Source organism: Wyeomyia smithii, chromosome 2, assembly GCF_029784165.1.
Source record: "Wyeomyia smithii strain HCP4-BCI-WySm-NY-G18 chromosome 2, ASM2978416v1, whole genome shotgun sequence".
NCBI lineage: Eukaryota > Metazoa > Arthropoda > Insecta > Diptera > Culicidae > Wyeomyia > Wyeomyia smithii.
The window spans coordinates 213,056,361-213,071,177 of record NC_073695.1 but is presented as its reverse complement, the minus strand read 5'-3'; the positions used below and the strand labels follow the sequence as shown (position 1 = coordinate 213,071,177).

The 14,817-nt window shown below is 37.0% G+C and overlaps 1 protein-coding gene across 3 annotated transcripts in view; it reads right to left on the bottom strand.

The window, feature by feature from the left end:
* Positions 1-5,688, bottom strand: part of LOC129721038 (serine/threonine-protein kinase MARK2-like) — a 221,366-nt gene extending 215,678 nt beyond the window's left edge. For 2 of the 3 annotated variants that reach the window (XM_055673119.1, XM_055673120.1), the window contains exon 1: positions 4,812-5,688. The gene's annotated coding sequence lies outside the window, so the exon portion shown is untranslated. The remainder of the gene's footprint in view (positions 1-4,811) is intronic. The other variant, XM_055673118.1, reaches the window with a different exon arrangement.
* Positions 5,689-14,817: the final 9,129 nt, after the last annotated feature.

Here is a 14,817-nt window from a genome sequence, read left to right as displayed (position 1 = left end):
CCGTCGGTCTATTCCCGCCACTATTGTGTCAATCGCCAACACCCGGGAATGCGACTTCAACTAGGGTCCCTAACGACCCGTTGGTTAACGGACCGGCGCCAACGGCTTTACTTTCCCATGCGATATAAGAACCCAGAGATTTTTCTCCTCAGAAAATCTCCGGAGGATTGAATTTAGATCAGTTTTGGTTGATTGTGAGTGGATCACGTCATCACACAACCATCGACACTTATGGTGTTGGGATTCGAACCCAGATCCAGCGTGGTTGGTGGAGGAGTTAATTGTTTTAGGCTTTAGATATTTTTTATCATAGTTTAGTTTTTGCCTATTTCAAGTTAACATATAAAGCCTGATTGGAATCATTCTTGACTTCTCTGGCCTTCAAAATATTTTTTAGTAATTTGAAGTTTCAACATTCCCTGGGCTTTGTAAGTTTTTGTTGGCGATTTGTAACCTAAAATTCGAATCTTGTTTCATCAAATAATCAAATAATCATATGATAATAATTATTATCATTATTATCAATTTTAACAAAAAATATAAATAATTTGGTACATAACTTTGAAACATACTCAGACATAAATAACATCAGACGCTGATCCTGTAAAGGGGTGATTGTTTTGATGTTTGATCGGTACTTACTATTGAAGTCCTAATCAGTGTGAATGAGAAGGAAGACAACTTAGAAAAAAAAAAGAATGGCAGCCAACTGTTAGTATACAGAACAATTGCGGGGCTAGCGCTAGGATCCTATTGACTATAACGGTCGTCTTTTTTAGCCAAGAATCTAACATATAACGACTGGCTTGTTACTCCAGCATCTTACCCTGAGACCAACTGATGGCAGAAAATGTATAGCGCGTTGAACTAATACAACAGATCCCACGCATGTAGTAAATGAAAAATAATGTTCAAAATAAATATGATAAATTTCCCGGTTTAGTATTGAAATTCCCAGGTTTTTCCCGGTTTTCCAGGTTCATTTTCGAATTCCCGTTTTTTTCCCGGTTTTCCCGGATCGCTGGCCACCCTGAACAAAAAGTTCCAGTGCTACAATGCTTTTATCCATTCCCCGCGGGAATTCAACTGAAATATAAACTTTGCTTGCAGTTTAACAAATATTCTTATATATTATACTTTTCAAGGATGGAACGGTTGGAGAACAGATTGATCTTTTATTTATTTAATTTTTATTAGAGTTTGTGCAAATTGTGCATGTTATTGCTAAGTAAGAATAGTTTGAAGGTCATTTATCGAGGGAAACCCTATCACTCCGCGGAAATAGAGTTAAATAAAGCCTATGCTAAAATGGATACTGTCTTATGGAAAATTCTTCTACCTGGAACTAATACTTAGTTTGCTGAGCCAAGTACGAGTGCATAGTTTCAGTCAATTAAAAATGATCGATTATTTTTTGCATATTTTCAATTCATTTGGCATTGATTGGTACTTTCGTTTTCGCGTCGGAAAGAGCAAATTGAGTAACCTAATTATTATTGAGTGTTGTTGTAGGGTTGCTGGTGAGCGTCCACATCGAATGCACTGAAATAAATTCCCTGATCGAAAAATTAAATCCCTGATATTCCCTGATTCTCCCGGTAGTCGCCACCCTGTATTCAATACATGTTATGTAACAAACAATCTTATGTAGTTCTAAGTCAACTTTCAGTCGTGGCTTTGCATATAACCTTCCAAATATTTTGTGATAACCTGTAGCCCCAAGATTCAGATCTAGATGTTATACAGATTCAACGATACTGTCAACCACTTCTCGGACATTAAATTAGTACAACTTCTTGTGTCACCAAGAATGATGATGATGATCTACAAACTAAGCTGATCTAATACCTGAGTGGTTTGGAAGATTTTTTATTTTTTTAACCTTCATGAGACTCCACAAAAGTCATAATGGCTGTGAAACATCATACACCTTCGTGAAATCTGTAGAACAATAAGATCAAATCTCTCGGATGGATAACGAAAGTTGAACGTTCTAATAGAAATTTCGAGCATTCCTCGTGATGCTACGAGGTCTCCCAAATTTCATCAAGTTCTTAGTTCCTAAGTGGTTTGTAGAACCGAATAATTTTGTTATTTGCACTACATATCCTACCTTCTTCACGGAACACCTAAACTATTTTGTGGAATTCCGCTTTTTATTCGTTTCGTCGTTTTGGGAAAGTAAGCGGCACGCATCATACGATGAGGTATATCGTTCCACATTTTTTGCCCTAAATTTTTCAACCCCCTTCGGTTTTATGCCCTCGAATTTTTCCTCCATTATTCCTCAAACAGAAAAATTCAATGGATTCCATCTGGTGAAGGAGCCAGCCTCAATTCTTTGGGAATGAAATCCGGAAAATTTTCCTTGTACCAAGCTTGTGGATGCGAAGGGGCAGAAGTTTGCTGGAACGCCCATTCGCGGTCTCCGAAGATTGATACATCAGATGCTCAAATCGTTTCCGAGATAGTAATTGGCATTGATTTTGACGCTCTTCCTTATGAAAGTAGAGGAAGACGACCCTGCGAGAATATTGCTTCCCAAACCATCACGGATGAACGATTTTGAAATCGTTCAAAGGTTCGGAATGTGAGGAAGATATCTAGGATTCATGTTGCATGGATTCTATCATTCTGGATATAGACTTTTTGAGAGGTTTTTTGGTTTCCCTGTGGAAATTCGTGCATTTTACAGTTTTTGTTAGTTCTGAACCACAAATATTTTTTTAATATATTTCGGATTGATCTGCAAGATACTTTAAATAATTGTCCGTGTTATTCATCGATCGATCGGATTTCGACGAACCGCTTCCACCAAATTTGGAGTTCGAATACTGCGAAGACGACTGAAGCTGCAAAATTCGTTTCCTTTTATAATCCATTTTCATTAATTGGACTAATTTTTGGAATGAGACTCAAAGTCTCAAGGAAAATCTAGTACGAAAGTATAGGTTTTAGGAAATGACAGATAAATGACTGAAATGTATATATAAGGGCAACTACACAAAAAAAAAATGCGTCAGTTATTTTGGCCAACTCTGTATGATATACAACCATATTTTCGAAAATAGACAAATATAATCTGGAGAAAGCACAGGTGACAACAATAAAACTGCGTATATGATCTCGAGTCCTTTAGTCAAAAACATGTATAAAGAGTCATCAAAATCGAATACGTTCATTTCAGCTTAAAGAATTTTAAGGACGATTTCGCTGAATAGAAATAAATATAGAAACACAGGTATCCAAAACAATACATTAAACAAAGCAAAACTAAAAATAGAACCAAATATGCAGAAAAATTCCCACTAGAAGGTTAAAATATGACCAACGCAGCACGGCTTCGATTCCAATTTTCCGGCTTCATTCATGCCTTGACACAGACCGTGTTAGCGTGAAGCGTATTACACAACAGTAGAGAAAACGCTAGTAGTTCGGGTCACTACCGTCCTTGTCCAGCGCTTAATGAATATTTCGATTTCCTATCGAAAAAAATGCTAGAAGTCTGAGAGTTAGCGTAGCTCAGTTACTTTTAGGAGAATCGCGCAGTACCAAATGTCTTAGAATCGTTTACTAATAGCAGCTTTTCTTCATGGAGAATTGGCAAACAAACGTCAATAAACTGTGTTAGGAAAAGTAAAGATCTCAAATGACTTCCCTGTTGCACACTGGACTAAACTTGTTGACTTCAAACTCTTCAAATCCAGGTTCCAGGAACCATGAACAAAAATCTGACACCAGAATAACGATTCAGTAGATGATATTTTCGACCTGACTGATGATGCTGGGACCTTAAATTTCAAAACAACTCTAATCAGTCAAAATAATAAGCTGCCATTTGGAGCGGAGTGGAGAAGTTTTTTCTGCTTTGGGGGGATAGAGATAAAGCATCACTTAGCAACAACTAGTAACGTTTTCATGTTTGTTTACATCTTCTTCCTCACTAGGCAAATAGTTTTCCCAGTCAGTACTGCTTTAGGTTGCGAATTTGTTTTTGGAATCCCTTGATGGAGTTTGAATTTATTGTTATGAAACAGCATTTTGATGTTGCATTTCTGCTTTTTTGCTAGATTAATAAAAACTCGATTCTGATAAACTGGCAACACAGACAACAAAACACGGAAGAATTGCCAAGCTCAAAATATAATTATCATGATTTTTAAGATATCAAAAACACCTTCAAAGTGGCCACTGAATCTACAATATGTTAATATTTCCACTGCACATTTTAGATCGCTTTCTATTTTCAAAAATTTTCTACGGCCAACGACCGAAACGCGAAAAAGAAAACCTTCTACTTGATTCGGAGCTGAAAGGTTAACAAGCAAAACCGAAGCACGGACAATGAAAAACAAACCAAGTATCATCGGATGCGTGGATGGAGTTCAGGGTCTGCTCGAACCCCGTGTACAGTGTCTATGTCCAAGCCCATCCATCTATCCGTCAGTCAAATTGCTCATCCAATTCCACACACTCACACGCAGCGGGGCAAGGCTCAGCACGGTTTTACTAGCTGCTGCCGTTGCTGGTGCTGATGGCACAGCGGAGCCCGAATGATCCATTCATCCATCCATCGAAAAAAAGGGGGTTACTCAGCAGCAAAGCGCACAACGGCAAGACTCTATAATTTCTTTTTCTTGTATTTCTGCGTTTTTTACGCTTCACTTGCGCTTCGTCCCTCAGAAGCGCGGTCAGAGCCTTGGTGGGTGTGAACATGTGGATCCGCGGATAGTTTTAACTCATATTACTCGACTATTATTTGATCATCGGTCAATCCATCACAAATGAAAACAAGACTTTTAGATATTTACCTTTAATTCCGAAGCAGTAACTAGCTGATGACCCTTTTCTGCATAGGCGTTATGCCAATCAGAAAACAAAACCTGTTTTAGGTGCCGGGTACCAGATAGCGAAAGAAGACTGCAACTTCCACACTCGATTGCACGACTTTATTCCGTATTTGGGTTCCCCTTTTTTACACCATCACAGCGAGTTTTGCACCTTTTTGGCCACTTTCTCTAGGTTCGTCACAGCGCAAGATAATTTGCGCTCGAAACGTAGAACCCCACCTTCCAGGTCCTAATGCACAGAATCAGACTGTCTAATCACCGGAAGAACACAGATTATTTCATTCGCTGGCAAATTTCCACTTTGAAAACGACCACTTTTTCACTCATTTTTGCTCAAATTTCTTGGTTGGGTTTTCTTCTTCTGCTGCTTGCTTTCTTCTTATTCTGGCTGCTGCCACACACTACTGCTAGCGCTGCACTGAAAGCAAGAAAAAAAACCTACGGCTTTCACACACACTCTTTTTTTCCAGCAGTAGCTCTTCCTCTTTTACCACTATTTATGACACCGCAAACCTGACCAAGGCGAAAAAAAAAGGGAAATTTTCCCTGCATGAAAAGCGGCTCCAATTGTTTGCACACGTTCTGATTTCAGCACGATTTCTGCATATTTTTCCGCGACGTCAATTGAGTTTCACTGTTCACTAGCACAGGAAACGTTTAGCTTTGCTGTGGCCCGAAGAAAAATCCAACACATCAAAACTCCTCGGCACAGCCTGCAATAGGTTCGCCTTCCCGCACGAACGAAACGGAGCCAAACTTACTTCTGTGCTGCTGGCGAGTGAGCTGCGAGACTTGCCTTGCTTTCCTTCATCGGCCATCAGCCGCGAGCTAGAAATAAGAGCCTTGCCTTCTTTTCGCCTTCGTCGGTCACGGTGGTGTGCGTGTCAGCTTGGCCACAGCTCCACTTATACTAGCGTGTGTACTCGACCAAATTCGCCTTCTGTCAGCCCAGTGGACATTTTGTTTTACACATTTTACATGGCCCCGTATACACGTTGAGTGCTTTTCGCTCAAAAGCTCCGTAAACTTCACACGCAACACACCGAAGCGAGCTCAAGTAGGGATAGAGAAAATTACCAACACACTACTACAACTGCAGTTCAGAAGAAGCGAAATGGGAGAGAAACTACGACCAAAAGTACCGTAATCACCAAAAGTTGAGCGATGACAGAAGCTGTCAAGAAAATTCGCCTGTCTGTTTGTGCTGTACGTTCGTAGCATACGAACTGGCAGGCAGCACAAGCCCAGGGAGTGCTGAATTTAGGATTGAAAGAAGTGCATACACTGAGCCGAAATATTTGGATTCAGATTTAACCTCGAAGTGCTAGTTTGAGTACGACATTAAACTGATATTGAACTGTTTTTTTATGTTAACATATTTGATGTCATGAAAATTGAGCTTTTTCAATTTTCGCTCCTACCCATTCGTTTATTTTCATGCGCCTTAGTTGTGACAGAAGAATTTAGGTAACGAACGCGCAGGGTAATACCAGTTCAGAAAACACATGTGTCTGGATGAATAATGTTTTTTGAGCCGTCGAAGTTTTGTTTAACGGTCTGCTAAAAGCTGTATATATTTCTTTAGTGTTGATATATACTTCGTACTTAATATTATTTACGTTGGTCTTTATTTCTCCTGACCGAAACTCTGTTGTTTCAACAATAGTTGCAATAACGATTACCCTGAACCAATTATCTTTCGCACAGCTATGATTGAATTTATTATTTTTGTGATTTTGTCGAACATAATTGCAACTAAACGCTCTCTTTCTTTTTTTCAACTCATTAAACTTTTACTTTTAACTTCGAGCTACTTTTCCCTTCTCTCATACTTCACTTTTCCTCATAAATTTTCTGCTAACTTCTTCCGCGTTACTTGCACTTCTCTAGTACTTTTCTTATCCTTTTTATTTTACCATTTACCATTTTTACCGCCTTATCACCTTGACAGCTAATCCAGCTACACCGTCTGTATACACCACCACAATTGTCTTGGCGCGTTACTCCGCAACAACCTGTTTGTGTGTTTCTGATTAAAAGAGAAACCACTAAATAAATTATGTAAAAGTTTATTTTGATTAAACAAAATGCTAGATATGTGAGAAAAGTACTAAGCAATTATCATCTGAAAAAGTTGCATTTTCTAAGTAAAAAGTGATTTTCATAAATTTTCTATCCTTGTTTTTTGGGTTTTGAATCACAAATTAAAACTGCCCGAAATCGCTAAAATAACAGTTCGCTTAGAACGATTGTGTGTGATTGTTTTTAATTTGAAAATCGAAGATGATATAAAATTTGAAAAAAAAATACGTTTTGCTCAGAAAATTACACTATTGCATATATTTTAAGGTGTTCTATTGACTTTTCGTTACTTTAATAAATATTTTATTCGAACACCGCTCGTACACATACAGAACAGTAGGCCAATGAATGTTTTCTGGTGCATCTATTCAACGCTGGTTTAACAAATGTTGAATACAATATTCTGCTGTTGTTGCTCAAAACCCTCTTCGCCGTTCCTAAACAACTATGTGTCGGATAATTTCTCCAAATTCAACTGAACAAGCATTTAACAGAAGTTTTTCATATTCCATTTCGGTTATTTTTTAACTGTAGCCTAATAAAAGTGATCGAGTGAATGTTTAGGCAACAATAATTGTTACTTGGGCAGTTGCGGGGCTAGCGCAAGATTATCATCCTTTTCAGAAGGAAAATATACACTAGACAGTTGAAAATAGCATGATTGTTATTAACTATGTGGAAGATTTTGGATGAGCACATCGAAAGTAAAACGGTGTGAAACTGAATCGTAAAACAGTTCATGTTTGTATATGATTTCATTCATGGGCTTGCTATGGATAAATTTCTTTCAATTGAATTCATGCAACATTTTTTTGCCTTAGTTTCTATGTATGATTTTTTAATATATTTTGACGCAAAAACAAATTTTCTCGAGTTTGAACACATTTCACCTTAAAAGGCAATTGTGGCACCATTTTGAATTTTTGAGAAATCGGGAATTTTCAATGTTTTTTCGATGCCATTTTGTTTTGAAGCCAAATATTAAAATTCTAAGAGTTTGTCCACATTTAGCATATTCACACCCATTTTTTTTTAATACAGATCCTACATCGCGGACAAAAACTGAGCAAAAGGGTGTAAGGGGCCATCCACAAACCACAGCTTTGGGGAGGGGGGTTGGCTAATGTCCACGGTCCATACAATTTTTTTAGAATTTGTATGGACAGTTGTCCACGGAGGGGGAGGGGGGGTCAAAATGGTTAAAAATATGTCTACGTGGTATGTGGATGGCCCCTAAGTAGAATAGTATATGTCGTTGTGTAATTTTTTTTAACCCTCTCCCGCTCACGAGGTTTTTCATGATTTAAAAATACTTTCCGGGTCAATTTAGGCAAAATACTTTGCAGGGTAGTTGAAATCACTGTAAAACATTGTATTTTGAACAAAAAGCGAGTTTTGAAATGGTGCTCCAGAGCACCTATGAGCACAGCAGGGACATTTTTTAAACCACGAAAAAAAAAAATTTCTGATACTTTTTGAAGTATTCAATCAAATACTATAGAAAATAATGAAAACAATGTAGTTTTGGAAAAAAAAACTTAGTTTATGACTATTTGATGATTTATTCTTTATTGAGTAAGGAATTTTCTAGGCTAGAAAATTGGCTCTCACTGCATCGATGAAAGGACGAATTTTGAAGAGCTTGTCATATCCGAGTTCTCCTCTTTTCTTCATCTCAGAGTTGTCATGTACCTAGATTTTGGCTTGAACCTCTTCCCAGAAATGGTAAGTTTTCGGTTTTGGTCCACTTCCAATGCGTTTAGACCCACTTTCATTTCTTTCTTGGCCCGTTTTGCTGGTGTCTCTACTTCTGCCTCGTTTGTCTCGGAAAAATACTCATGAACTTCATCTGGTAATGGATCTATCGCAAACATAGCGACTTCATCTTCGATGTCGCTTCCCATCTCATGAGCTTCTGATTCATTCCCTTCTGGAATCACCACGTAGTAAGAAGAACGGCCAGCAAATATATGAAATCAGATATATAGTTTATTTAGGGCCATCGGTTTTTCTAGTCTCCTGTATGCCCAGTGGTGCTCTGAGGCACCATTTAAAAACTTATGGAACAAGTGAACAAGAACAAAAATTGTTAATTTTATGGACCGTTACACTCAATGAACAATAGATCTACGTAAAAGTTATTTTTATTATAAAAACGAATAATGAATGTTATAGAAAAACAGTTGCTAAAAACACACATTATTTTTTTATCGTAAAATTCGGACTTTCTTCTGTAGTTTTCTTGATAACAGTCCAAACATTGAATCAAGCTGACATTTGATATGCCAAGTTGAAAGTACATTAGAAATGCAAGATTTTGTAAAAAAAAGAATTTAAAATAATTCATTTTTTGTCGGGGTATAGTCATAACAGTTCTTGGTGCTCTAGAGTCACCGTGAGCGGGAAAGGGTTAAACACAAGCTGACCCGGCAAACTTCGTACCGCCGCCTTGAGTTTTATTGACTGTTGTATTGCAAAATCTTAAATATCTAACTGCTGCTAAAAAACATACCTACGATATGTTATGTATTGTTTTTAGTTTTTTTTTCAATCCTGCGCTCGTAAAATTCTACGTTTTTAGTTCATTGAACATTATGAAGCACCTTTCAACCATAATCAAATCATTTCAATACATTTCTGAAAATAAACAGTCATTCTTTTAAATATTCTGAAGGAAATTATTACATTATTTTTTCAATTATTCAAAAGCTTGGCTTAATGCAAATATAGTAATACCCTTCTGCCTGGCCAATCTCACTGGAACAGATTTTATAAAAAACTTCGGAATTCTAAATAATTCAAGCTTAAAATTCGGAATATCGAAACATGTGAAAGTGGTCAAGGCGGTCCTAGCCACTAAATTCTATATATTCCACAATGTCGGGGTCAGGGTCACGTGAATATGCGGCATAGAGCTGTCCAAGTGAGAAGCATGAGTACTCGGAGTTTATGCCACAAATTTTCAGTGACTGTCCTTGGGTTTTATCAATAGTCATCGCGAATGCGCGACGCACAGGAAATTGCAGACGTTTAAAATTTAACGGCAAATCTGTAGGAGTAATCGAGAAACGCGGGATTATTACGACTTCTCCTTCGTAGTTTCCTGTCAGAATTGTTACTTCAAGGACATTTGCCATCGGGTAGTGGCAGCAATGCATCTGTTCGGTGGTAAATTTGACCTTGAATCTATATAATAGTAGTATTTGAAAATATTTGATTTGCATCTTTCTCTCAATTGAGTGTTTAAGTTATTATACTTTATTTTTCTTTTGTTCAAGACTCGTTTAAAGACTATGGAAACTAAATGTGTAACGGACGATTTTGAGATATATGGGGTGTCGAACGTCGTGCATTTCGAGCTCGTCTTGTCCTTAACCGATCAACTTTCCCTTCGGGACTCGTATATTTCCTGACTTTTTAATATTCTACTTCAGTGTTGCGGAGCCTGACACTTTTATTGACCTGCTACTACTCGTGTCTTAACTCCCAAAACTGGAACAAAAACAACGAATTTAATTTTAATTCAACGGCATGTTAAGTATTTGAACATTCCACTTACAACAACTTTAACTGAAGAAAAACCACTTCGACCACAGCAGAAATTTGTCAAAGTCAACTGGAAGATATGCAAGAATCAGTTTGATCATGTAGATTAGGGAACATTCCTTTTATAAAATACCCTTAGCGGCATCTTCGTTAGGAAGCATTCCCACTACATGTGGAAGAAAATTAATCGAAACCAACTGAAACCAGTACGAATACTCCTCAGAATTCTTGCAAAAACACATTATTATTTTTAATCTATTATGTTTATTACGTACCGACAGTTTCTTCTTCTTTCTTGAAAAACAGTCACAGCACAAATTGACAGAAACCGGCGTTGAATTTAAGTGGCATCAACAGAAACCAATACGAAAATCGCATAGAACTATTCCATAAAATATTTAAAAAAATGAAGGCTATCGTTCAAGTACGCCCCGGTGATGAAAACTTGTATCGAATTTTTCCGATCAAAGGCAACAAAAAATTGTTACTCACAAAAACTCACAAAAAACCTCTCAGAATCTCAGAAGGGGGGGGGGGGGAATATCAAGGGTTGGTTTTTAACGTTTTATAACTTTTCCAGTTGACGTTTGAAATTAAATGATAAATTGGTAGGTAATTTGGTGGGAAATTTTCGCTTCAATGACATTAATATTTCATCTGCTTTTTGAGGCAAATCTGATGCCTAAGCACAGTGCAATTGACACTTCGCAACATTATAGTTTTCAGTTCAACAATTAATTGTAAATCCAGAGATTTGTAGGAATTTTGAGAAGCAAAAACTACAGGTTTCTTCTACCAGCTAACAGAATCATTGCAGCATGAGCAAATGTTTAGATCATCGACAGTCAGTGTGCATTTTAGAGAAAATTGAACAGATTGATTAGATCCGAGCGATGGTAAATTAAATCATCGCACATGTTGTGTTATTCTTGTTCTTTCTTTTCATTTATCAGATAAATAAAACGATTATATGCAACTTTGCTCAAATAAGCCAGAAATTTAATTTACATTATCAAGTATATGCCCTTGAATAAAATCAAAGCCACGATGAGAGTATTCACATGCATGTTGAGTTTGCTGCTACACGCTATAGCGCTTTTGCATAAAAAGGTGTAGTAGGCAGCGAAAACGAATATCACCTAATACGTGAATCAATAACAGGTGCTTGTTTACGACGACGCCTCAATAACGATGCTACAACAGCTTATCTATCGCTCATAGCCTGCAATCATAGTAATCTAATGACGTTGTTCTTGGAGTAAAAGGCGGGAAAAACCGAAAATATATTTCAATTTTTTTCTAACTTTATCAGTTGATGATTGTTAATTCTATGGCCTATTAACTCGTCGAAGATCAAGACAAAACAAACACAAAAAGAATCATTCAAATCCGTTGATTCTATTTGGAGTGAAACGCCGTTATACAGACACCAACTTATTTTTATTTAATAGAAGATTTGTTAAACCTTTGCTCGACTGTTGGAATGCTCTTGTTAAATGCGTGTTCAATAATAATGTTTGAAAACGTTTGTTTCGCGTATTAGAATATACATATGCAGCTTACACTGAATAGTAGCGTGGAAAAAACGTTTAGTCGATGTTTATCCAGCTATTTTAGCACAAACAAAATGTAAAAATAGAGTTCGAAGAAATTAGTTGAACCATATTTATTTGTGGTAATATTTTTTATTATAATTCTCATTTTTAACTTCATTAGTTTTTTTACTTGGAAATACTACGGGTAAATTCTAATTTATATCGGAAGGCGACATCGTCACATGCCACCCTTTTTTTACAACCCATCTTTTTTTTTGGGTCCCTGATGAGATTCGAACTTGCGATCCCATTGCTTGGCTGCCATCGATGAATGCATGTGAGCTAATCTGTAATATAACGTATGCTGTGTTAGAAGTGAATATGCTTCTAAACGTTCTGATCTAATAAATGTTGAACAGGCATTGTATTACTGCTGGAATATAAGCTTCTTGCACGCACCTCTAAACAAAGCGTACCGGTTGATTTGACATAACCATTGTTTGCAAGCAGCAACTGCAGCGTGCAAGAAGCTTATATTCCAGTAGTTGTATGATGGCTGTTCAACATTTATTGGACCAGAACGTTTAGAAGCATATTCACTTCTAACACAGACTAGCTCACATGCATTCATCAATGGCAGCCAAGCAATGGATCGCAAGTTCGAATCTCAACAGAAGCCCAGCAAAAGATAGTTTTTTTTTGTTGCCTTTTAATACAAATTAATAAATCACCCATGTCATTTCCACAAGTAAAAAACTAATAAAGCTAATAAAAATAATTTTAACAAAAAATTTGAGCTTCATTTTTGCGTTTTTGTGTGTGCTTAAAGAGCTGAATTAATGACGTTTAAACCTTTTTTTACGCTACAATTCAGCGTGAGCTGCATAAGTATGTTCTAATGCGCGAAACAAAGGTTTGTAAACACTTTTATTAAACAAGGATAAACAGCAAATGTTTCATTGATATTTTATTCGACAGGTCGAACACATACAGAACAGTAGCCTAATAATTTTTTTGCGGTGCATCTATTCAACGCTGGTTTAACAAGTGTTGAATGAAATATTCTGATGTAGTTGTTTAAAACCCTCTTCGGCGTTTTTAGACAACTGTGTGCTGGAAAATTTCAACCATTGAACAGAAATTTTCTATTTTCCATTTCGGTTGTTGTTCGACTGTTGTCTAATCAAAGTTATTCAACAATTGTAAAGTGCTGTTCAAATTTTCATAAAGTTCCTCAGTTTTCGAGAATAAAAAAAAATCTTTCGGGGCATCACTGACGTTGATTTGAAAGTACACAAGTTGCTAAATCTTTTAGTGGTTTAAAAAAATGTTTATACTGCAATAAATCAACTATACGACGCGTTCAGAAGGATGTTTTATAAAACCGGTGATCTAGCGTTCGCGTTTATAGGAGCTAAAGAATTGCTCTTTGAAAGACTTCAAACGCATGTATGCAGCGTTTGAACAACACGTGCAGAATAATAGTTGCGGAGTTGCCGTTTGAAACGTTCAAATAGCTTTTATTGGGCGAGAACGCCACTGATAAATGGAGCCCTTTAAAGCGCTTCAACGCAGCACATATTTATTAGTGCTGCTGGCAGTGCTGATAAAAGTAATTTTCCCCAGCAAAATTCTTCGAAAATTACAGCCAATCATTTTCAATTTTCACCTTCAATGATCGCAGCACTCTTTTAGATACACTAGATTTTCGTTCTAATAACGTGTTGTTGTACTCAGATGAAATAGATCGCGCGCATCGTTCACGGTTACGGAATAAAATTTGACGACAAATCCAACCAAATGATCTTCACTTCAAAGCGAAAAAGAAAAACAAACAGTCCACTCAACCAAAATGAACCTCACCGAAACACTTTTTCACTGACACTGACCGATGCCTTGACAATCTTCGTTAACTGATAAACTGATTTTGTTGTCTTGCTTTCGTCACATGAAATATGATGAGGTGTTTTGACAGTTCACTTCCATGCAAAAAGCGGGAAGGGAGAACTCTGAAAGGATTGTAAAAAAGTAACGTTCATGGATGCTTATTTTCACTTTCACTCAAGAGTGTCAACAAATATCAACCCTGGCTGCTGGTAATCACTTGCAAACGTTTGAACAACTTCTGTTAAGCTAGAGTTCCACTGTTGACTAAGGGCATCTTCAGCGGTGGTCCAAATCGTTGTTTTGTTTCATTTTTTTGGAACAAACTCAAATTCACTGCTGCACCGGTGGTGTAAATTTTGTTTTATACCAGATCTAAATTGAAAAAATTTGAAACTGGTATACGTTTTGGTCTATTTTTGTCACTTTTTGGAACAAGAAATAGATCGTTCTAAAACCCTTTGTACGCTACCAAAAGGTGGGTAAAATGTCATATTGACGTGGGACACGTCTTTGTTTACTATACTGGGATGCATTCTGTAAAATTGGAAATGAAACGGGCAAATATTGCGTCAGATTTCAAACGCTAATAACAGCATAACCACATGATGGATAACAATAACCAATATGTTGTTGGATAGATAAATGTATAACAATTTTGTAATGTGTTAATTATCACTCTACTTTCATTGCTAAGCGGTGAAATTGATAATAATTTCAATAACAAATTTACGCAAATAATGAACCAATTACATGCGAGCATTCCTAGCACAGACGACGTGAATGGACACCATCCGTTCCCTGTGATATTCCCTGTATCAATTTCGAAATAAAAATTGACAGAGTCTCCCCGTCCCAATAGGTCAATTTATTTTTGCTTCCATGAGCTTAGACTAATATGATGTCTCGAAGGTAAAAGT